This window comes from Excalfactoria chinensis, chromosome 4 (genome assembly GCF_039878825.1).
Source record: "Excalfactoria chinensis isolate bCotChi1 chromosome 4, bCotChi1.hap2, whole genome shotgun sequence".
In the NCBI taxonomy this organism is placed as follows: domain Eukaryota; kingdom Metazoa; phylum Chordata; class Aves; order Galliformes; family Phasianidae; genus Excalfactoria; species Excalfactoria chinensis.
In genome coordinates, this window is record NC_092828.1 from 63,277,490 (window position 1) to 63,303,367 (window position 25,878).

Sequence of the window (25,878 nt, forward strand, 5' to 3'; positions counted from 1 at the left end):
ATTCAGTTGCAAACTGACCCCAGTCCATAATGCTATATATAAATTACTAACAGAACTTTGAAGTTATTTCCACATTTGCGGAGGAAGATAAAAAGCATGTCCTAAGGGGATTCTAGACATACATATTTTGGAAATTAAAGACAACAACAGGCAAGAGGCTCAATATCCAAGAGAGCCTTGTAGCAAGGAGGACAATAGTAACAATGATTCAGAGTATCAATCATGTCAGAGTATTCTAGCAGGCCAAATGGCCTACCTGCATAGTTACATATAAGTACATGTTTATATATAGATAGAAGCGTGCACTTTTACATGTATGCAGACGGATATGTAAAGAAAACCAGGGGTATTTTTGGTTATGGGGCTATTCATATTTGAACATTTTCAAAGTTGTGAGTATATGAAAGTTGTTAAATAGCTGTTTCCACTGTGTAGGTAATAGCTGTCAGTTATGCCATCCTAACAATGACCCCCCATCAGGTTTCACACAAACAAGTCATCATGCATTTTGTAACAATTTCTAAACTGTAAATTATTTATGTAGAGAATTCTTACTGCTTAGCTGGGTGGCTCCAGAGGTTTATGAATACTTTAATATTTGAAATAAATAATTCATGCCTATTTCCTTTTTAATCTGGTACTAAGAAATCCTTTAATATTCAGAGTAAGCATATTTTAGGGACTGTGGGCATTTCTTGAATGTAGGTAGGATTATTCACAAAAGTTAAGGCCTTGCTGCAGTGATGTTCTTAAGTCACAGTCTTAATTTTGAGGACGTTTTTAATCCCACCCGATTTGTTAAAAGGCCCAGCGCAAGACTGTGCTGAATTCCATGAGAGTTAGTATGTGCTGAAATGCCTTCCTGAACAAAAGCCTTAACTCCTGCTGGGCTTCTACAGCCTTTAAAAATCCTCCCCGAAGGCAGGTTTTGTGCTGCAGACAGAACAGGCTGCAAGTGCTGTGTCAGACTTTGTTAGGCTGGCCTGAAGCTGCTTGCAGCTGATCCAGCACTGCTTCTGCTTTGGGAGAGTTTGGAGGGGGAGAGAGTGCGTGGACTCACACTCAGGTTTCCCTGTCCTAGCGTTTCTCATATGCAAATCCTCATTCTCATGGGGAGAGAATCCATCAGGTGTCAGCAAATCACACTGAGAAAAATTTGCATCTCTGAAGCTCAGCACTTCATCTGTGCAGATCAGGACAAACAGGCTTTCACTTTTGCACTATTTTGGGCATGCTTGTTCAATTAGAAATGAGCTCAGGCTACAAATGTGTTTCTATGATAGTAACTATCCGTTTGCTGTGTTTTTCAGGAGTTTATAATAACTTATTCCAAAGGAATCCAAGCTGGATTTGCAGTACTAAGTGGGAATTCAACTTAATTTCATAACTGGAAATGCAGCTATTATCCTTTTATTGGTGAAATTAGTTTTTTTTCACCCAGAATCCTTTCTACATGTTCTAAACATCTATATTCTGCTTTTTTCTTTTTTCTTTTTTTTTTTTTTTTCCTTACACTTATTTTGTTGCCTTTATGCTTTTTCTGGACTTTACCCAGTTTCTGTTTCGTATCTAGAGTCTACCTGCTCTCTTATGCCCTTCTGGCTCAAACGCTAGCAGACACGTTACACCATTTAACATAGAATATAAATACATCTATATGATGTATGATAAGAAATTATTTGTATTTTGCACCTTTGTCTCAAAGCTTGCTGAGGAAAACAGATGGACAAGTTCAGGCAGGTCCTGGTCAGAGCTGGAGAAATCTCTTGTTTGAAGATTTACAGGCCAGGGGACACCAGAGAGAGGTGAGTCTCAACATAAGTCTTATTTTGAAGAGGAAAAAAGGATAAATTTCTCTTTTAAAAAGTGTTTGCACTAATATCCCTCCAATATCAAAACTGGAAATCTAAAATACGCTGATCTGTTTCCATCTCTTCAGTTTTGTAATCTAACAGAACATGCAAACCACCTCTCTGCTCTGATGCCTTGGGGTGTGTTGGCAAACAGATAATTATGATGTTATTTTTCCAGGGGAAGGTCCTTGTGTTTTATCTAGCCTAATTATGCCTGACATTCGGATTGCCAATGATTTAGCTAGCTACATCAGCCAAAGATCTGCTTGCTAGAGGGTTAGGAATTCAATAATAAATTTGATGAAACGCTAGGACAGTCAGACCAGTGGTGTGTTCCTTCATAAATGTACAAAAGAGTCACTATAAACAGGGATAATGGTGAAATAATTAAGGTGATTGTAAACTTGAAATGGGTTCATATATCAAAGAAAAATTGCCATGCAGAATTGCCATATGGGTCAGTTATATTGCACATTACTCGGAAGTGTTTAGTAGAATCACTTTTTGATCGTGAATGCATTAACCCAGCCATTCTTAGACAATGATTAAAAATAGCCAATAATTTACTTGTTTGACTTTTTAACTCAAATTACTTCATGTGTATCTGAGGGAAACAGCATGCGGATTGGAAGGCAAAGCAGGCTTTCATTAGTTTGAGAGCTGTTTCATGGTCACTACCTACCTGTCTCTTCTTTTAGTGGCTACGTTATAAAGCAGAGTGAAAAACCAATGAAAGTTAATAGAAATAAATCTAAATGTCTCAATTTTAAATTGGAACCTTCCATAGATAATTTATTTGTGGAACATTTGAACATTCTTAAGATTAATTCCTGTCTTGTTTTATAGTGGCATTAAAATATTCCAGGACTGGTTTTTCATCTGAAAAATTTATCCGTGTAATTATTGGAGAATATTGCAACATTTCCAAAAGAAGAAAGTAAAATGTAATAAAGGCTATAACAATATGCTTCCTTCTTAGTTACTATGAGTAAAATAACAGTTTAGAAAAAGGTCATTTGCAGTGATTTGTTATAGGCTTTCAGTGTAGATTTCTAATGGAATAAGCCTTTTGGTTAGTCACATTGCTTAGGGACATTCATATTGAATATATTTGCTGGATGTTAAGATTCTCTGAGTAAAATGAGGGAGTCAGAGGGTCTGTACTGACCTGATGAATGTTTCAAGATATAGTGATGGTGTATGGATTGTTTGTGCACTGTGATGATTTATTTATTGGATTGTCATATTATCTATATTTCTGAAAGCTAAACTCTGTAGTATGAGTCTGGTATTAAATCCTATTTAAAATTTTACTCAGGAAATGTTAAATAACTCCTGAGGTGTTGTGATAGTCCTTCTGCCATAAGAAACATGACTTGATATACAAATTTCTGATCTGCTAGAAAGTGCTGTCTTTTCAGAGAAGTTTGAAGAAGTTTTCTACAAAGAGGTAACCCAGATAGCAAAACACCATGTACCTGTGGTGCAGGAAAAACAGCCCTTCTGTAATTGGCCCATACATTTCAGGAAATGTCTGCTGACTTTCGTGTTTGGAGCAAAGGCAGTGCAAAATACTGCCCTAGCCTGTGACACTGAGCATTATATTAAAGAACAGGAGATGATCAATATGAATTGAATGAAGACTGAAAACATAGCCTATGCATTTGAAAACTTTTGTCAAAGACATCTGCCTTTTGAAACCCAGGCCGTTTTTCAAATGCTTCAGAGTATTACCATTAAACTCAGGAATGAAAACAGTTACTGTAGTAGTAAACTTTACCTAAGCCTTCTGCTTCTTGAACTGGATTTACAGCTTCATTTTTCAGATATACCTGTATTTCATTTCATGTTGCACTTAGGGACAGTACTTAGTTAAAGGCTTTTATCAAGGATGATGGCAAATAATGTGAAGAAAGCTAAGAAACTTAGCTTAGATTTCTGTAGTCTTCCTCAAATGAGCTGTGCAAGGATATTGTTCCATCCTATTCTGTGGTTTGCACTGGTGGTCTATTTATGCAGTCATAACCTTGCAAACATCAGTATATTTCCATTTGACTATGAAGACAGATTGATGCAGTTCCTTCTTTTATGGCTTATTGGACAAGTTTGTTGTGCATTTTGGTTAATGCAAAATGCAGTCGTGCCTCAGCTTCTGAGCCAGAACAGCAGTAACCATGATATGCTTGTTCTGTTTTTTGTGTTATCTCCTTATAAAGTAATTTTTTATATCACAAATAACTGGACCAGCAGTGTTATATGGAATACAGTGAGAATATTACTTTTGATATTTTGATTTAAGCATAGACCAGAGTAGACATCAGAATGCCCTCATCTTTCTGTGAAGTTTCAAAAGATTGTTATTGAATCTCCGCTTCTGTATAGGTGATAAGTCATTTCCCTTTAACAGTGCTATTACTGGGGCCGGAGGAATCCCAGGCATTTCTACAGTCTAGAAGAAACAGTCCTTGAGATTAGCCTTGCAGAGAAGGACCTGGGGGTCTTGATGGGTGACAATCTTTACATGAGCCATCAGTGTGCTCTTGTAGCTTGGAAAGCAAATGGTATCCTGGGCTCCATCAGAAGAGGGGTGGCCAGCAGGGACAGGGAGGTGATTGTCCCTCTCTACCCTGCCCTCGTGAGACCCCATCTGGAGTACTGTGTCCAGGTATGGAGCCCCCAGTACAGGAAAGACAGGGAGCTGTTGGAGAGGGTTCAGAGGGGGGCCACAAAGATGATCAGAGGGCTGGAGCACCTCCCCTACAAAGACAGACTGAGGAAGCTGGGATTGTTCAGCCTGGAGGAAAGAAGGCTGCGGGGTGACCTCAGTGCGGCCTTCCTGTACCTAACAGGAGGCTACAAATGGGAGGGGAGTCAACTCTTTGAAAGTGTAGATAATAGCAGAACAAGGGGAAATGGTTTTAAGTTGAAGGAGGGAAGATTTAGGTTAGATATCAGGCAGAAGTTCTTTACAGAGAGAGTGGTGAGGTGCTGGCACAGGCTGCCCAGATAGGCTGTAGATGCCCCATCCCTGGAGGTGTTCAAGGCCAGATTGGATGAGGCCCTGGGCATCCTGCTCTAGTATTAAATATGGAGGTTGGCTGCCCTGCCTGTGGTGGGGGGGGTTGGAGCTTGATGATCCTTGAGGTCCCTTCCAACCCTAGCCATTCTGTGATTCTGTGATCTAGCTGTGGATGTCCCTGTTCATTGCAGGCAAGTAGGACTAGATGACTTTTAAAGGTCCCTTCCAACTCTAAGGATTCTATGACTATGATTCTAAGTTTAATTAGTGAAAAGTGCCAACAGTACTATTTAAATTTTAAAAATTATGTTTCTACTAATGTATGTGGATTATCCAGTCTATCTGAAGTAGCCAGCCAAGAAAAAAATCTCCCCAGACTTAAAGCCAGGAACCTGCTTTGGCAGGGGGGTTGGACTCGATGATCTCTAGAGGTCCCTTCCAACACCTACAATTCTGTGATTCTGTGACTGTCCAAATCAGCCATTTGTATATGCTTCATTTCCAGTAGTTGAAATTATGGATGATACTAAATGATTGAGATAATCACAATTCAGTATGTATTTATGCTGTCTCAGAAACCATGTGTATACATGTATTTACTGTTGAACATGTATTCAAACAGATCTCACCTTCATAAAACAGGTTCTGCACGAGCAAGAGGACCTCACCTCCTAATCCTTTTTGACGGACTGCTTACTGACAGGAGGACAGACATGCATGCTGTGTACAGGGATAAAGCTTACAGCCTATCTTCTCATACATAGCACCACAAAGAAGTGGGCAGAAAACATTTTGAATAATGTCCTTGTTCTTAGCAAAGCACTGTATCAGAATGTCTTTTTTCTTCTGTTTTTCTTCTATTATTTTTATTCAGCTGAGGATGAATTTTTGAATGAAAACAAGAAGTTTATATTTTGCATGATTTTTAGTAGGTAGTCGACAGAAATATAAATCTGAACCATAAACACTGAAAAGCAAATTAAATCTCTTTCAGAATTGCATATAGTATACAAAATGAGCTACATTGTACAGCTATTAAAATGAAGTACAGTGCTCAGAAAATAAGTCTGTATTTTCAACAACTCACCGGATACAAGCAGGAAAGATTGTGCCATGGTTTATACAGCAGTACACAATGTGACCATTGTTCCTCTTGCTGTTATTGTCTACATTCCACTCCAGTTCTCAAGGGCTATTTTGTGATTACTTGAACATTTGCTTTGTGCATAGTAAAATTCGTTAGTTTTTTTAGCATGTTGATAATTTCCCATTCAAATGTAGATTTCCAGAAGTTCTACAAAGGTAATATTGCTTCCTTAACGATATACCCATTTTACAGAGATATTTATACTGGGAAGGGAAGTGTGTTTCTGACAGTCTGGGTTTAACTTCTGTGAATAACACATGAACTCAATGACCCTTTGAAATTGTTGCTTCAGTGACCTTTATTTATTTATTTATTTATTTATTTATGAATCAATAATTTTAAACCAGAAGATAAATCAAAGTGAATAGTTAAATATTTTGGTTAAAAAACAAATAAACCAAAACATAAACAAAAAAAAACCCTTCTGTGTTATTACAATAGGATGCTGAAGAAGTATGGTATAAATTTGAGATGAGAAATGTGTGTCATCATATGACATTTAGCTGTAATTATTTAATTTCAATGCATTTGCAGTGCAATTTGTCACAATTACATTAAATTATATTACATTTGCAGTTCATTTTTGAATTATAAGGTATTGTGAAGTACATGAAATTGGCATTTTTTCATTTTCATATGTGCTATGAAAAAGTCTAAAAAAAAAAAAAAAGAAAAAGAAATAGGCCATAGTAAATGACATGTTACAATTAATTCTTTTGATACTCAGAAGTATTTGTGTGATTTAGTAGATATTTTTCTGTAAAACAGCGCAGGGCCACCAGTTGTGCTTGACAGATCCATTCAGCATCTTTAGACCATTTGAAACCTCAGTGTCCTAGGAGCTGGGCCCGAAACCATGGATTGCCCTGAGGAAGTCACCAAGGTAACAAGAAAGCACTCTTGTGAAGCAGAGGAAGGGATTTTTGAAGCACCCTTTCCTCCTCACTTCTCTAACCTCAGAATGCAAGTGGTCTTAAGTACTCTCTCTCTCCTATTGCTGTGTGCTCTTTGGGTGGCATTTAGTACCCTGGGTTTAGAATTCCATGTGTCCTGTGAGCTTGTTCTTCATATGAAAGCCTCCACTTCAAGAAAAATCTGCTTTAATAGAAGGGACCATGGGGCCTGTTCTTTGAGTAAGACAGAACAGACTCTGCCCTCTCAGAACACACAAGTTCTGTGTACCTTTACTGTACAGACTCTGCATGTCCATATCACAGAATGGTTGAAGTTGTAGGGAACCTCTAGAAGTCATCAAATGACTTAATCTGTGCCTCAAAATACAGTCCATTTTTGGCAAGTATTTTTTGTCCCTTCCATTTTCCACATTCCTGGGACACAGGATAGGACTCCACTAATGTTGGGAATATGGAAGGGTGTAGAAAAATGCAAGGTAGTCACTATGCAAGAGTGCAGAGGTCCTAGATAGCATGCAGCTGAGCCACCATTCCCATCTGAGCCTACTGTTGCCACTGGATCCCCTTCCTCTCAGACAGCCTCCATGGAAGAAAGGCCTGTCCTGCTCAGGTTGTTGTGCATTCTCTTGTTTGGCAAGCTGGTCTCCTCTGTCCCTGTGTAGCTTTCCTCAGGAGAGAGCTGACAGTGAGTTGCTGAGATTTGGAATGCCCTATGTGCCTGCAGACTTCAAGATGAGCTTTGGGAGCATGAGACAACAAAAGCAGGCCCCCAGAGCAAACATGGTGCACTCCTAGCTCTTAACTTCTACATCAGTGGTATTTAGCCTCTTCAGCAAGCTTTTCTCTGAGCTTAGCTGCTTTGTACATCTACACCTCTGTCAATTAGTTCTTTATTACGTAGGTTTCACCTCAGTTCACTTGGAAAATAATACTGAATAATGTATTTACTGGTACTAATGAGTAATGACTTGAGATATTTCTTCTCTATTCATGCCTAATGACTTAAATAACTTCAGCACATTTTCCTAAGCTGCATCTGGCATCTTTACTTTTGATGCTTTTTGGTTTTTCTTCTTTTTATTTGTTTTCCCTCTCTTTTTGCTGGAAGAAAAGTGAGGCTGAAAGTCAGTATTAGTGCCCAGGTATGTGCCAGGCTTCAGAATGACAAATAATACATACTAAAAGCATGTAGGTGGGTGAAGTAGTGCATGCTTCAAAGGTGAACCCTTCCTGGAAGGCTGACTGTTCCACCTGATGTACCCTTCGATCTGCTCCTAATTGCTCCTTTAGGAGGTAACATTTTTTCTGTCTCTACATTCTGTCCTTAGGGAGTAGAAAGTGGAACAATTGAGGTAGTTCTCTTTCTTTCTCTTTTCCTCCAGCCTTTCTGTCCACCTTTCCATTTGAGATGAAGAACACCTCATTTCTTCTCTTCTTTTACAAGGTCGACTGAAAAGATGGTGGATGTGTGAGAAACCCATGACTGCTTCTCCCCTAGCCCTGGAAGGAGAGAGGAAATGAAGTGTCTGGTGACAACGGAAACTGAAAATTTAAAGTTGCTTTATGGAGTTAATGGGAAGGAACTGATCTGGGAACTGTACTCATGTGGGAGTTATATATCGCAGGGAATAGCTTTATTAGGTTTAATATTGGAGTTCTACCTTTTTAAACCCTATTAAGTGCTCGATTTTGACTGGAATCACTGCTGATATAAGGAATATGGTCCGGAAGTAATGCTTATGAGAACAAAAACAAGGTGAAAATGAACAGAATGTATTTTGTTCTTAAGCCAAATGTGATGCCAGAATAATTTTATGGCTGATGAGGAAGAGTAACATTTTTCTTTGATAGCACTGACTGACACACTAATTGAGAATATGTGCATTTATATGACAGGTGTTTTACCTTTGATTGATGATATCTTCATTTTGTTTTTGTTCTGTGCCATATCTAATGGCAAAGCAGTTTTGATCCCTTTTATCTCTAAAATTATTTATATTTAAAGAGTAAATTCCAACTGTTAAGCTCTGTTGAACAGTTCTCAGACTAAGCCCTTTGCTGACTTAACAGTGATACAATACAATGAAGATAATACTGTGCTTTAGCTGAGATTTCTGACCTCTGCATATTACATCTTCACGTTATACCTGGTATTAATTCTGTGGCATCTGGTGTTGATCTATAACAAAATACTTTCTATGCATCATCTCATGTAATGCTGCAATGCAGGTGTCAGAACATCAAGCATCTATGTTGGCCAGAGACTTCTGTAGAAGAGATATCTTATGGGGTCATGTAGGCACCTACTGAAATATAGTAGCAACAAATTAAGGCAGTCTGATAGACTAAATAATGTGGCTAAAAGTAATTAACAAAGGCAATCTTAGGGGAAGAAAATGTATTTGAATAATGTGGAAAGAGAGGATGTGTGAAAATTAGAGCTGCTCAGACTTCCTACATGAGTTTTAGAATCTTGTCAGGAAAAAAAGTAAGGATAGAGAAAACTGGTGAGGGCTTTAACAAAATGCACCCGATTGACTATTCTGACACTGTTGTTTGACTAATTGTAAAATAGCACTGGCAACTTCAAGTGAATGTGTACAGACAATTTTATTAAATGCTATAAAACAAAGTTGGAATCATCTCTGTCATTTTGTCTTCGTTTGAAAATTGCTAAGTTACAGCCTGAACCAATGATTGAACCTTGAGAAGGGACACAGCCAGCTGGGAGCACAGGTGAAGGAATTCACTTGTGTGACCAGATGGGGTGGAAGCTGGTTCCTCTCCTCCCTAAGTCTCACTTAAGGGCTGGCTGCCACAAGGAAAGGGAGTCTACCTGGAGGTTCTTCTTTTTGGAGTGCTCTGGGGACCCTGATATTCAGAATGGGTAAGAAAAACTTTCTTTCTTTAATTTGGTTGTGACCATTGCCTTTTTTGGGTAATTTAGAACTGGCTATCTGCCATTGCCTTTCTTTATGGTCTTTTCCTAGCAGTCCACATGGTGAGATTCAGTCTGTTTCAGGGTTTATTTTTGTTGTTGTTTGTTTGTTCGTTCTTGGGTTTGTTTGGGGTTTTTTTGCATGTGTAATACTTTGAGAGGAAAAGGTGCATGCAAAGTGTATGTTCCAAGAGATCTGTAATTTGTTGTCTGAATTTTACACAAAGCATATTTGCATGTTAAATACATAAAAACGTTTACATGTTTTCACTGAGGCTGAGTGTTTAAAACGACAAAAAATCAAGTAGTTTAATTAGGAGTCAAAAAACACATTGCTTAACAAAACTCTGCAGATCCTGCAATAAATGGAATATGGCCAAATTTCTACAAATTCAGTATTGTCTGTGTTTTTGTTCATTCAAAATTCCTTTGAAATTTATGGGAATTCTGTCAAACCAGAACTATTGGGAGAAATTCTGGCACTGTTTGCTAGTGACAGCCTCACAGAAGCATAGGATGCAAAATAAATATGATGAAACTGTTGTCATTCTCATGCATAGTTTCAGTTCTGATTGCACATGTGTGGCTTCTCAAAGTACTTAAGTTTGCAGGTGGTCCTTCAGCTTTCTATTGAGTGCTCTCAAAAATAATGTTTTGAAAGAATAGGTTAAGTAAAGAGTTTGAAGAACTATAGATTTATATTTAATGAGCTATGCTTAATACCTACCCTTCCACTGGAAATAAATTTCCCGATGATAGGAGTTTTAACTAAGTTCTGATTTATTTGCAGGTAGTAAGATCTTGCACAGCTTGATGTGAATTGTAGGGACTATATATATATATATGAATACATATTCTTTATCAGTTCTCTTCATGAAGTCTTGATGCTTTCATGGAGAGCAGAGATTCTTTCAGTGTTGATAAATATGAAAATAATAAGTGGAAAAAGCTACCTACTTTAGTAGGTGACAGCAGTTTGTATAAAAGGAAACCTCAACATAAAGACCATAAGATTTTTGGTCACTTACTGAATAGGAATGTGGGATCAGGAGGTCACTTGCTACTTCATGTTACTCAAAGGACTGGTCTCTTTATCCTGCAAAATGTGATTGTTTTTCATTACCAGTTGAATAATTTACACACTCGGAGTCCTCCGTTGTGGATCAGCTAGTCAGAATATTCCTGCTTATACTGTATGTAACTTGGATATTTCATTTGGCTGAGATACATTAAAAAAATGGGTGGAGGAAAAAAAAGTTAATTAGAGTGTATCAGCTGACAAAACAGAGAGATTCCCTTGCACTGAATGCTCAAGCCGGCTGTTCCTCCCAACACGTTCAGCCATGAAATCTGTCCCTACTCAGACACTGTCTCTCACTGAACGATGCTCTTATACCTTGCCATCTGTGAAGTGTGGTCTGTTTCCATGTTAGAAATGACTCCACTAGTGTAATCAAATTTGGCAGTTATTTTCTTTGAGAGGGGTGTTGGAGTAAGCATTGGAAATATGTTCCTTTTTTCGCATCTACGCCTTGGATTTATAGCATCTCACTTCCATATCTAGCCCTAGTGACTCCTGAAGGATGCAGGCTGAAGCACATAAAAGTTTATGCCTGAACCTTGTCTTTAGGTAACAGTGTAGAACAGCTTTGCTTTAAGCTTTGTTTTCTGTGGGACTTGTTATAACGAGTTCCTCATTTGTACTAGAAAACCATGGATGTTAATTGGACGCTGTTGTACCAGTTTTCAGAAATACACAGAATAGCAGTGATGATGGAGGAAGAGTAAGGTGGCAAGAAATAAAGAACTCTCTGCAAAGACAGTTAACAGCAGGAGTGTACTGCACCTTATTCATGAGGAGCGAGGAATCATAATATTGTGAAATGCATTGTTTCACTGGGATCCATTAGCTATGACATGAATACTAAGTTGAGAGATCACATCCCTCTTTTCCCAATCAATACTAATTTTCAAATATTAATACTATATATATATATATTTTTTTTTTTTTCCAATAGAAAAGGAATTGGAGATATGCTAACACATTAACAACTTCAGTGGCTTCTGAAATATTTTTGAAGTGTTCCGTTGTCACAGTGAGGTTATTTCTATGCTCAGTCTTCCTCTCATTTCCTGGATTACCAGGGTGTTTGTGTCTGAGAGCTGGAATAACTGTATCTCTCAGCAGGTATCAGTGATGATCAGTTTGATCTCCAGTTTCATGTATACCATCAGCAGCACATCTTCAGCAAACACTATGGATAGAAGCTCCTCAGTTGTGTCAAAGAGTATGCCAGTGCATAATATAGATCCTCATGATCCCAGTTAGTTCCTTGACCAATATCTGCTGATGTCTTTGCCACTCCTATCATCCAGACACTTGGGGTGCCGTGGTGTTTTTTGTGGTTGAAGATTCCTCACAGTAAAAAAAAAAATGTCCAGAATGAATGGTCAGATTAAAAGGGTGTGCTCTCAGTTATTGCTTCACTAACTGGATGAATAACAAAATAAGAAGTAGCCTACTGAAACAGGTGTCTGTTGAGCTGCTACAGTCTTAGGTTGGACACCTAAGTAAAAACATTTCAGTGCATTCACAGAGCACCTGGTAAAGGAAGGGATTGTGCTTTGCTGGAGTTACAGCATATATGTTGTACGCTGGGCATACTACACATTTCTAGACTGTCATGTATGCGTGACTTTAAACTCATTATAATAATTTGTGTTAAGGAACTGGCTTGATTGTGAGATATAAAATAAATTCCCTGGTAATTTAAAGATGTGTGCCCAAGACTTTGGCTGGAGCCTCTGCGAAATATGGGGAAGTAAATATATTTAAGCCTGCCAGCTTTCTGAAATAGTTTTGGGAGAGTTTATACTTTCAGGAGCTTTTCTGAAGGCTTTCATAGACTATGTGTGCATGTCTGCATATAGATGGGGTTGTCAGTAATGTGCCTGACCTTACTATGCAGTCACTTTTAGTGTTTGTTAGTCAGACAAGCTGAGAGAAAATCTACTTTGTAAGTCATCATCCTGTCAGTGACTGATTGCGTTTGTTACTACTGCTATTCCTTGCGACTGTGCAGTTTTCTTAGCTGCAAGAACTGAGCTGAATATTCAGGAGACAGGAAGGGACGTCAGGGTTTAGCAGAGTAACGCAGGCCATTAGGAGTGATAATACTTCTCCACCTAGGAAAAATATTGCAGGTCGTCTCAAGTATACCTAGGAATTTACATGCAGCTCTCTTTCTAAAGAAGCTCATCTGTTTTCTTGGCTCTGAGCCTGTCATGGAAACAAAGTAAGTGTGTGAATTACAGTTTTCCAATGTGGATACTCTAGGAAATGGAGAGGATGTTGTAATACACGTCTTTTTTTGTATTAAATCAGCATAGGTTCAGATATTCCTGTTAAAGTTTTCATACTGACTTCCTTTAGCTTGCACAGTTTATCACAGGCAAATTTTCTATCAGTGTTTGCTATCATAAATGCAACAGAGAGCCAACTGTAACTCATAGGCCAGGTTCTTCATCTGCTGTACGGTGATATAACCCTGCATGAACTCTGTCAAATCTTGCTGGTTTACAGCAACTGATGATTTTATGGTGCTAGTCGCTGCAATGTGTAGTTACATGATTGTGTCATTTTACAGTCTTGTCAAGCAGACATTGCTAGTAGCATCACAAATTGTTCAGAGAAACCTGCCAGACTCTCAGTGCATCTAAAAGAATATCTAGAAATATTCATGTTCATCGTCTTGTATTAATTCAGCATGCGATGCTTCACTTGTTTGTATGATTAACTGTTGTTCAGACTTTTGTTAGGATTGTCACAGAATCAAGTGCTTAGTGTAACTTTTTGAATCTAGAAGAGGACTGCTTCTATTAGAAGGCAGTGTGAGTAATAGTAGGGACAAAATTAATGCATCACTGTAATCTGCAGTTATTGAAGTATGAGTGATGCTGAAAGCAAATGCAGTAATATTTTCTGCGTTTTTATTATTTTTTTATTTTCAGACTTAGTGTCCTTTTTTTTTTTTCTTTTCTTTTGAAATCATGCTGTCCTTCATAATTATTTTTGTTTGTATTCCTCTTGCATTGATCCTATTTGGAACAACAATCCACTGTTGTCTTGTCTTAGCACCCCTTTAGGTAGAGAAGAGAGAGACCTCCTTCCAGATGGCTCCTGGGCACTCAGACTGCACAGGTTGTGATGGGAGACCAGGTAGTGTTGAGGATGATTGTGCAGCTGGAACACTTCATTTGAATTCTATGGGCTGCTGACACATTTGTGGCTGTTGAAAGTGAAGATATCAATAAAAATCCAAGTCTCTGAGACACAAAAATGCTGTGCAGTGATCTTTCTATTTTCCTCTGTGGCTGTGCCTATTTCTTGGTATCTGTCTGATTTGCTAATTGTTAATTTCAGAAAATATCTTCATACAAATTTAATACTTCATCTGCTTGGGAATCTTAACAAGTTACCTCACCAATTTTGCCATACTCCTCCTGGGTTTTCAGTTAGCTTTTAAATGAGACTCTACTTAGGGATACATTTGGCTAGCCATAAGAAATAAATTAGCCTCTGAGAAATGAATTTGTCTGATAAGTTACACTAAAATCTGCCCAATATTTTTACTGTGAAAGCCTCTGAAAATCAAAACTCCTTCTTTTCACTTTTTATTTTAAAACCTTGTCTTTTCAGGTTAGTGTTTATATGTTTTGTTGTTCTCCACAATGCAGAGTAATTCTACATTTTGGGGACTATTTGTTTGTTTTCTTTTTCTCTGAATAGCATCATTCTTTACTAGGTCTTATTATGTCTTGGAACAGCGTCTAAAAATGCAAAATGATAGCAGGTATTTAAGTGACATAAGTGGCAATTTTGGCCGTCTGTCTCATTATCTGAATGACAGCATCTTCAGCAGAACAGATATATCTCATCCTGCCAGGGCCCAATGTTGAACATAATGTGTGAAAAAGTCTCAAAATGAGGAGAGTTAATCTCATTCTTGCTTGAAATGCTATGAATTTTAGACCTTTAGGGTGAATGACTGTATTTTATAATTTCAGTTGTAGTGCTAATCAATACTTTCAAGTGACCAAAGTGACAGGGCAGTACATTAGTGTGAAAAGTGAGTCATTCAGGGAATAAAAATGAATGAGATCACTCAGAATGAGGTACATGAGCACACAGCTTGAGTTATTGGTTTGATAACAAGATGGTAGAGCACAGGATCTTCCTTTGTGATAATTCTACGGAGATGCTGGAAAATGTTTTTTCTTTGAAATTGTTCATTCTGACTGTGGGGTGGAGAAACTCCGGTGCCCTCCTTTCACTTTCTGGAATGTCAGTAGCATCTTCTAGAGACCTAGAAGCTGTAGGGTCTCCAGCTAGAGGCAGCTCTGAGACATGTGGCAGCCAGCCCACCCTGCCCCAGCTTGAACACACAATGAGAACCATCTGCAAATGCCTGGCAGTTGCATTAGAGCCTGAAAGATGATCAGTAGGGCTTGGTATCTCATGTTAGGTCTAAGAATATCCATTTGACTGGAAAGAGGCAGAGACTAGAGCTTGTAGAGGTGCTTTGTTTTCGGTATAGGGCTTTAAAATGTATATGAATCAAATTGGGTTAAAATTTGATAGTAAAATTTTAATTTGAGCCTTTATTTTTGAGCAGCTCTTTAGAATGTTGCTTTTTGCAATGACTTGAATTCTAATTTAATATCTCCTACAGTGTCTGGTGAGGTCACAAAACAAGCATGGCTGCAGGCTATTGATTTCTAGATCTAAAAAAATTCAGAGATCACAAAACTCCTGCTGATTAATTTCCTTATCTGAAAGCCATTCCTATTCATACTGTAAATGATATCCAGTGTCCCCTGAAGGGATCTGCAGTTTATAGATTTTATAAATGAATGAGTGAATGAATGCATCATTTTCTTGCCTTTCTGTGATGCTGTTATTTGCAGAATGTCCCATTTTAATATAATTTATGCTTTTACCAGCATCTTACCATTTCACTGTAGAAGAAAAAAAGCGAGGTTTTTATCATTCATATTGAAAAAATCTGAAGCCTTAATCCACTCAGAGTCAGTAACTGTTATTTGATCTTAAAGGATGGCACTCATAAACTATAGAAGGGCAAAGGCTAAAACATTCTTTATGGTGTAGATGTTACTGCGCATCTCATATTTATTGAAGGAACCATCGTTATGCAGAGCCATTATAGTAGGTATTCATGGCACTGTATCAAGCAGTTTCTCTGAATATAGATTAACTCTATGAGCCTGAATGAATGAAGTACTTGTATCTTTTGATTATATTCCACTTTTCCTCCTACTTAAATCAAATTCCTGTGGAAGACTGTGTTGGTGCATAAGTGTATATGGCTACAGCAAAGGAATTAATGAAGACCATAATCATGGAAAGAAGTATGTGTAGGTTCTGGTTGGGTAATCAGTAAGTGTACATGGTTTGTTGGTTTGTTTTTGTATGGTATGCATTATATAGTATCTTCAGTTCATAGGTTTGATTGAAATAAATTGATAGTGCTGTAAACCCTTCAGTTTGGCAAAGGGATGTCCAGTTGTGCCTTCTTCACCTGAGTCTGCACTGGGCACACCTTTATCAAGGTAAAACAGGATCTCATTCTAATTAATGAGTTTACTGAACCAGGCATCTCACCTTATCACTTAATTCATTACAGATTCTTTCTGATATGTATTTTCTGCATACAGGAAAAATAATACTGTATAGAATGGAAGATAGGATAAAGCCTTAACTATTAGATGGAAACTCACTTTTACACAGTACGTAACTTTTCGTGTACATGGGTCTCTTTTTTTCTGCAAGCATCAGGGCCAGCATCAAACAGGTTTCATAAAGTGCTAAAGAATGGGAAAACGTGCCTGAATACATGGAATTATATGGTATAGAGGATTCCTTGTTTCAAAACAAAACCTAGTACATTTAGAGAACTTTCTTTAGTATGTCTTTGATGATCAAATAAGAGAATTCGCCCAGTTGTGCCCATAGTTGAAAGCAAGCTAGCTGCTCATTTATTGCATGAATCCATTGCATGGCTTTCAGTTTTAGCAAGATGCAAATATATTGAATTGTTAAACTCTCGGTTGTCTTTGTAGACAGGAAATAAATAATAATAAAAAAAAAAAACTAAGAAAATGGTAGATTATTTTTCTTTCCATCTGTGACAGTGTTTTTAATTTACTGTGTTCATTTATGTGTTGCTTACATTTTAATCATACTATTAAAATCCAGGATATTGTTCTACAGTGTGTTAATTTTTACCTGGTGTTCTAATACCTTTTAACTTCAAAATTCTCATTTTCCTCATGCATTATTTTATACTCTGTGACATAGCAGCGTTGCTGTGTAAGGGCTTATTAACCCAGTTAGTACAAATTCAGGTATTTGAAACTCAGAACAATGGATTAGTAGCAGTGGCTAAGACAAGTATATAGCCCTTTAGAATCATGTCGAATTGGGATTTTTCAGAGCTGTGAGCAGTTCCTGCCATGGGACTGGAGCTGTAGTTGGCTGTTCCAGGTGTCACTAGTTATTACTTCTGGTGTCTGCATATTATTTGGAGAAAAACAGGGATGTAAGAAAACACCTACTACTTGCTGTCAGGAGGAACAGTCTAAATAATTGCAGAGAATGATAATTCACTTTCCAAAATACAGTTGTTCTGTTTATAAAGTTGCTTACTCCTGTGTTTATTCATCGTTATTGGCATTGTGTTTGAAGTGGGAGGGTGCCTGGGGAATTACTGCCTTGTTTGTCCTTCCCACCCTTTCCATCTGACCAAGTGTTCATAACTCAAAAGATTAAACTTAGGGTACACAAGAGCAGGAAAAGTAAATATTTGGTTTAATTTTATGCAAAATGTCAGGTAAAGAATTTGTGAGTGTTCATCTGAACATGAAACACTGCAGCCAGCTCTTTGCTCTAGAAATCTCAAAATTGCTTGTGCTTTAGAGAAGCTATTCCCACTCCTGAATCTTAAACTGAAAACAAAAAGATTAAATGGTCATGTAGCTAAACTATCAGGTTCTCTATTATCTGTTTTAAGGTGCTGCTTAATTTTTCTGTCACCATATAAATTATGAACATAGAGAGACCATCTCTTCTGTTCCTGTGGGTGGTGTGGAGGTGCACAGGCTGTAGGGCAGCCTGTCTGTTTGGGACAGCATGTTTTTCTCCAGTGCACTTGCTTAGGAGCCCTTCTCAGAGTGCTGGAGGAGAATGGGCTAAAAACAAGCAGACTCCCACAGCCTCAATCTGTTCAGTGCTGCGATGAACGGCTGTGTTTGCGTGCACCTCTGCACACATACAGGTGAATGCCCTAGGTTTAGGACATGTGGAGGGAAGGAAAAAAAGAGCCTGCTGCTGTAAGAGGGAGAAACTGCAGCTGTCATGCAAAGCAATGGGCTGAGCACTGTTCTCGGCAGCATCAGGCTGCTGTGGGAACTGGGTAATGAAGTGTGACAGGTAAGGGAGGAAGGAAATCGCAGCACTCAGCAGACAGACCATTTAAGATGGTAATGCAGTCAGTCCTCATCTTAGCCCTGATGCTCCTCAGTGCTTGCCTGTGCCTGTCATGCTATGCAGATTGTCAGCTGGGTATCAAAACAAATGCAACCAGCACATAAATATGAGAATCTGAGCAAATATTAACTGTCCAATGGGATTTGGAGACAGATGTGACTGACAGGGACTCACTGATACCGATGATCGAGATTTTATTGTGACTACACTCTATAGGTTATTCCATGTCATGCCCTGCATTTCAAATTACTTAAACAGGTCTCCAGTAAACTTCTTAAGTCATATCAGTACTTAAAAATATGATTTCAACACACTCTATTACATCAGATAACTCCCTGAATGATTTCTCTGAAGCAATTTCAGGGATAAACCTTTGTGGCTTAATGGTGAAAGTGCATTGACTAGGATTTAATAGATCAGCTATTAACGGTTAGCCTGAATTGCTTCTTTCATAATTTTTCTGTAGCTAGAATTGGATGAAAAAACAATCACACAAAGAATTGATCTCAAATCTTTGTACTCAGAACTAGACAAAATCTGTTATGTCTTTGTGTACCTGTTATTAATAGAAGTGATGTCTTGGGGCCTGACCATAATCTGTTGTGTAGATACTATTTTCTCAGAAGTAAAGCCTGAAATATTTTTCTTTAGTAAATGTTAGTTCCATAATAGTTAGAAAGAAAACATTTCTTTCCCCATAAATCTATAGTCACAGACAAAAGGATCAGTATTCTGTATTTCTGTTGCAGAGCAAATTACATAGACAACCTTCACCTCTACGGCTTTACCAATTCAGACAGGCTTTGAATCAGACTAATTACTATTCTGTTTCTTACATAGAGTTAAAAAATATTTACTAATGGTTGTCTACAAAAGACAAGCTATGGAAGAAAAGTTATTTCATGTTAGTAATACACTTTAGGGTTATTGCCCTGAACCATTACGTCCTACGCTTAACAAAATATTTGTTTACTGATTTCCTGTGCTTGTACAATTACTTTTTGGCACATAGACCCATCTGTGTTTAGTGTAGCTTGCTTTATTCACATGAGTTCTTTCCAGAGACAGTCAGTATATAATTTTAGAAGCTTTTTTTTTTTTATTTTTTTTACTTCTGGCTAGTTCCATCTTACTGGTGTTGAACAGAATTCTGATAGTTTACCCTAAGAACTTCTCTTCCATTCACCTTGCTTTAAAGAGAGGTCTGCATTGGCTTTTAAATGTGGTGATGTCTGAAACCCACTCGTTTGGCTGTGAAGCTTGTGTGTTCCACCTTACCTCCCAAAGCACATATGGGTGACAAGCTGACCCGAAGAAGTGTCATGTTAGTATAAGGAAATGACAGCTTTGTCTTAGCCACTTACTGATGAGGATCTCAATTGTAAGAATGTTATTGAAGGGATGCATGGATTGTGGCTGGACGTATATACTGATTATGCATAATACATGGGTAGTGAAGGCACAGTATTTGTTGCTAAGAATAGTCCTAATGTGATACAGATTATTTTTTTCCCCTTGAGAAATACAGATTTCTAACCTTTTCCATCACTTTGGTTTGCTTTATATGTTGAGATACACATTGAAGAATTTAAATGCAAGACTGAAGGACACACATAGTGTATGACTGTAGATGTCTATTTCCAATGTAGTTCTTGAGAAAAGCTCTCTAAGTAATAGTTCTTGTTTGGTTTTTTTTCTTCTTTTCATTCAGGCATGGCCTGGGAATGCTTTGGAAACAGAAATTGTTGGTGTTTCTGCAGTTCTTTTATTAGCTTATCTGGAAATGAGCAGTAAAAACCACACTTTATATTTTCAAAAAGCAATATCACTGAACTTCAGTTCTGAGAAAATGTGAAGATTCCTGTAGACTTATATTTTGCTGAAACCAGTTTGTTCTTACTCTTCTTTCTTCTAGAAGTAGACCAGAGGAAAACACTGGACTTAAATAAATCTGGATTTCTGTGTATGTGTTATGAAAGTATCATATTCAGAGATTACCAGGTCATTGTTTATAAACCGTTTTGTTCGTGATCATCTACGCAGATTTAAGTGATGTCCTTTTCATGGCTTGAAGTTTGATTTAGGGGTTCTTGTAGTTAATGTCACATGTGGATTATTTATATGTGAAATCTGGAAATAATGATTAGAAGCAGTACTTTTTTCAGTGCCTATATGTTTTATTCAAATTAAGCTATTAAAAATGAAACAAAAACAGCCATGATGGAGCACCTAGTACATATATAACTGGTATTTTGGGAGTTAGGTGTCTACCTGTAGTTACTGACATGCAGTCAGTGTTGCTGTTGGTATTTCAGTCTGTCTGTATGTGTAGTCATAGAATCACAGAATGGCTTCAGTTGGAACTAACATCTAACCTAAATCTTCACCTTTTAGTTAGCCATTCCTCCTTGTCATCCATCTCTGCTGGCAGAAGAAGGAAACCCATCTCAGGCTGTTATGACAAGGTATGAGTTAGCATTTGAACTGTTCTGTATTTATATACTCTGTTTATGAATATTTACTCAGCCCATATTTTGGAGGAAGAAAATGTGTAAATGATGATAAAGCAGTTTCCATGTTTGAAGAAACATGCCTCAGGAAGTAAAATCATTGTTTTAGTGGAATTGCCATTTGTGGAGTTGGGCATCATGCTGAATGAAAATACTGTGCCATAAGGCATTTCACACTTCCTCTACACTACCTCCATTTACCCTTACTGCTGCTTGCTAATGCCAAAGAGCTAAGGACTTGTTGTTCTGTCAACTGCTATGTTCGTAGAGGTTTTTAGCTTGGCTTTCACATGCTTCATAAGCTGTTAGACCTTATTTAATTTCTTCTTGTTCAGACAAAAGAAAGAGAGCCCGTAGAGCTCATGAAAATACAGATTTGATTTGATTTTTTGCTGTAACATTTTCAATTGTTGTTTACCTCATTTAGCTAAAATACTCACATTCATTTTGAACTTAGATTCCCTTAGATAAGAATTAAGTAATTTTGTTCGATAATTCCAACTACTAAAACAAATCTTGTGATTAATTTGGGAAGTAAACAAAATGTCACCTTTGCTCCATCTGCTCTGGCTAGAAAAGAGCTCGCCGTTTAGATGTTATAGTTCAAGACCAGACTTTTCTGTAAGTGTTGCACCTTCTCTTGAATCTGTGGAGATTGTGTTAGATTCTTGAAGATAAGTCATCCTGGTATGAATCACTTCACCTGCACTACAGACATCATCAGATTCCTGAGCAGGCTCCTATCTGAAAACTTCCACCTGTCCTTGAGAGACAACCAAAAGGGAGAGACTCCAACCCTGCAGCAAAGTCAGACCAGTGGTAGAGGGAAAGATGACAGTAGCTATTCAGTGTGATTGTACTGCCATGAGTTAAGGCAGCAGCGGGCAAGTCTGAAATTGCCAAGTGTACAGTATGACGGATTGGCATGGCATTTCATTGAGTAACTGTTGTAGAGAAATTGTAGCAGGGAAGCTTTTCAAAGATGCAGAAGTGTATTATGGGATTAATTGGCAATACATGTATTGGTATGCAATATCTTCTGATTCATTTACTTCCACAACTATTGAAGAGTTGGAAGGCAAAAATGATCTCCAAATCTCTAGCCCATGGACATTCACCTGCCAACAACCTGGGAGTGTCATTTGGATTATACAAGCCTTTCCTATTTTACTAGGATGCCAAAGCTTGTGGTTTCACACGTGGAGAGGTATTTTATTTCCTTGTGGCTTTTGTATCTACTTCCATTACACACATTTCTGAGCACAGCTCTGTAGTTCAGTGAATAAAGACTGATGCTTTCTTCTAATTGCATCTTTAGGGTGGGGGCAGCTTTGTTTTTGTAATAATTTACTGTTGGCATTTAAAGAAGATATGAAGGGAAGGTAGATGTGACAGTAACATAGAAAACTCAGAAGATTTTCCCTTCTTGTCTTACTAGAAATCTCATTTTACGTACAACTTAACATTAAAAGGTATCAGCAATACATGGATTCTCATATTTCTGTGAAGTTCTCAATGGTAATGAAATACACAAGGTCTTGCTGGTGGGGTTAAGTTCTATCATTGATTAGATACTTCATCCTAATTAAAGTTAAGATACAATTTGATGTGCAGGAAGCGTGGACTGTACCTTTATATTTGTTTATTTATCCATCTGCTTTTGAAATTAGCTTTCTGAAATTTCAAAATATACTCATAAATTCTGCATATGTTCATTGCTGAGATATATATTCCTTCATCCATTATGTATCTCAGCAGTTTGAGAGTGCCGCTAAAACCAAGCTGGGTAACTTTTTTAAGGACACTTTTTTTTTTTAATTCGAACTAGTAAGTATGGAATTTTCTCTAGTTTCTAATAACTCACGTTAACGCTGATGAGCTGTATTTTATGTTTGATATGCACCAATAACAGGAAGACAAAGCCAATCAAAGTTAATGTGACTTATCCAATTATTTTGCCTTCTTTTTTTTCTTGTCACTTTATCATTTGCCTTCTGTATCTTAGTGTCTGAGTACCTGTTTTATTACATGTGCATGAATGCATTTGGCAGTAGTAAGTAATTTTTAAGCAGAAGAGATTTTTTTTTTCTTCAAAGCATGCCACTATTTTGTCATCTTCCGCAAAATGAAGAATTCATTGCAAACTGATATTGGTAAATTCAGGTAAGAGTTTAAAAATATCTTTTGATTTTTATGACAGCGGCTGTTATCAAAGTATGAGGCATGATAAATCACATGGAATGGAGAGGCTGACATTGTTATAGTTTGGGCATGCAGAGCAGAAAGCAATGACTGATGCCATCTCAGAACTGTCAGCCATTATCTATTTGAGGATGTTTATCTTCCAGAATAAAGTGGAAATACCAGAATACAGGTATAGGGGAAATACGAAAGTGAAAGAGGAGCCAAGATAAGAAACTTCAGACTAAACCACTGAACTTCAGTCTTACAAATGATTAAACTACTTGCAAGCATATGGAGTGCTGCAGGGAAATCAGTACCAGGAGACGAGGATTTGTCAAAAAGAAGCTGATTTCCTTTTGACAGATTAACAGGATTTGTTGTGAGTTACAAAGCCATAGAAGTCATTCATCTTGAATATAGTAAGAGGCATATGCCTCTTGTGACATCTTCATAAGTAGGCTGGGTTTAGTTTAGGTGAAACTAGTAGAAAGTCAGTGTAAAACCCATTGATTACCTATACTCAAAGAGATCAGTGATTTACTGCCAGTGTGTTTGTGAATATGTGTAAAAATATGTATGTAGTGTGTTCTAAGAGGACCATATTTTGGACTGTAAGAAAGATATAAATAATAGAATACAGAATATGTCTATTAAGGTTATAAGCCCAGAGGACAGTATTTAAATTTGATGTATTCCTGGAAAGCTGACATTAAAAAAAATTAAAAACAACAAACAAACAAAAAAACCAAGATTCAATTAGTAATGGGTTAATGTAATACAGATAAATGTAGTCTTATGTTTAAGCAGTGGTAAAATGAATAAACAACAAAACTGCACAAGCTCTTTTTGGAGGAGGACTGATAAAATATTTGTGGAAAAGGGCATAAGTTTACAACCCACAAGCCTGACTGTAAACCAACATCATCATGCTGTTGCAATAAATGACAGACTGACAGGTATAGTCAAAGGGATGTCTGTGACATGAAAGAGTTTTCAGCAAGCAAAAGACAGCTGCAAAACACAAAGAGTAATAGAATGGACTGGATAGCCAACTGAGGTCCCTGCTAGCTCTGTCTGTTATGATTCTAGACAAGCACCTCTGCAGGAGCTCTTTGCTGTTGACAGTTTTGGAGTGCATGTTGAATTGTATGGTTTTGTTTTAAATAGTGTGCATCTGCTTGTCCATATGCTTTCTGGGTTACTCTTTAAAATGTTGAGTTTAATTTTTTTGATTAAGGACCAGTTGAAAAATGCTGTGATCATCAAAGTGTACACAGTGTTTTCGAAATCCTCCTATTAACTTGATAGAATGGAAAAATTCCACCTTGAAGCGTTTGAAGAACAGTGAAGCACATTACTATTTGTTACAAAGCCCAATTGCAGAAATATTGACTCATGCTTCTTTCCTCCAGTTACAAATTATTTTATAAATTAATATTATTAGTCTGTTATGGGGACCCTGTTTTACAAAATACCTTATTTCAAAGGATGCTTAACATTGTAAGTCTCAATTCTCTAGGCTGTTTCTTTTCCTTTCATTGTTCAGTGGCTTGGTGAATCAAAGGCTTGCTGTCAGGCTATTGCTGATGTGTAGCAAGGAAAACATCTCCAAAAAGCTGCAGTTTAAATATATAAATATCTCCACTTGTGTTGGGTCAGTTGAATTATTACTGTTTGTTGTTTTTTTTTTCTTGAGAATAATGTGTTTCCAGAGACTTGCCTACCCTTTTAACTAGAAGCTGAGTATCTGTGTTAATGGTTTCATTGATACTTCATGTCAAGCAATTAAAAAAGACAAAGACAAACATCTATACATACTCTTATAAGCAATAGTAAACTTGATGTAAGCCCTTATCCTTAAATGGTTGCTCCAGTTGCTTGACAACTCTGCAACAGGGAAGCTGTCAATTTATATCTGCTATCTAATATAACGTTGCTGCAATCACATATTTTTTAAGGGACCTTTGTGAAGAGTTTGTCTACTCTCTGATAAAGACCATCAACAAGTGGGGAAAACAGACTTTAGATACTCTGAGAGGATCTTCTGCGTAGCATCACAGCACTTCAGATTTTGCCACTGGACGCTTTGTCCTCCATCATCTAAACCCTTCACAAGATGGTGGGAAGGGCTGTCACTAAGGACTTTAAGTTCTGAGTGCTTGGTGCCACTTCATGCCACTGCTGCCACCTTTGCTGGTCTGAGCACTGATTAGTAGGATTAATTCTAACAGGGTGGTGGGTTGTGGAATGGGTTGTGGAAATCAGATACAAAGAAGTTTCTTTCAGCAATTCTCTGTGAGCTTATATTATTTTGCTTTGATTGTTTTCTCAAGGGATAATATAGAAAAATCTTCAAAGCATTGTGGATTTTTTTTGCAATATAAGATAGTAAGTTCAGCTCTTTGCATGCAGACACATTGTTAGAAGTTGTTGGGGCTTAGGGGGGTTAGGAGTGTACTCTTTTCTCCTTTGTCAAGATCTCAACTACCAGTGGAAGGTTCAAAGTACCTATGCAATTATTTCAGGAGATTTTTTTTTCATTACTAGTAATCTGGAAAGTGCATTAACTGAGTATTGACAAGAGTTGTTAACTGATAGCTGCTAATTGCTGGATTAGGGAAGTTCATGAAGGATTTCAGGGGGGATGTAAGGAAAATAATAAACAGGAGGATGGAATGATGGATTGTTATGCATAAGTGCACGGTAAAATGTGGTAGAAATTCTGCTGGGTCCAAGTTTGAATGTAG

The 25,878-nt window shown here is 37.5% G+C and overlaps 2 long non-coding RNA genes across 2 annotated transcripts; both read left to right on the forward strand.

Annotated features, from left to right (window-relative positions):
• Nucleotides 1–1,608: 1,608 nt before the first annotated feature.
• LOC140251034 (uncharacterized) lies at nucleotides 1,609–9,570 on the forward strand. Its single transcript, XR_011903359.1, has 3 exons — nucleotides 1,609–1,805; nucleotides 5,515–6,902; nucleotides 8,378–9,570. It is a non-coding gene; the product is annotated as an uncharacterized lncRNA (long non-coding RNA).
• Nucleotides 9,571–9,733: 163 nt separating this feature from the next.
• On the forward strand, nucleotides 9,734–25,609 carry LOC140252165 (uncharacterized). Its single transcript, XR_011903555.1, has 4 exons — nucleotides 9,734–9,820; nucleotides 20,832–20,902; nucleotides 23,044–23,110; nucleotides 25,090–25,609. It is a non-coding gene; the product is annotated as an uncharacterized lncRNA (long non-coding RNA).
• Nucleotides 25,610–25,878: the final 269 nt, after the last annotated feature.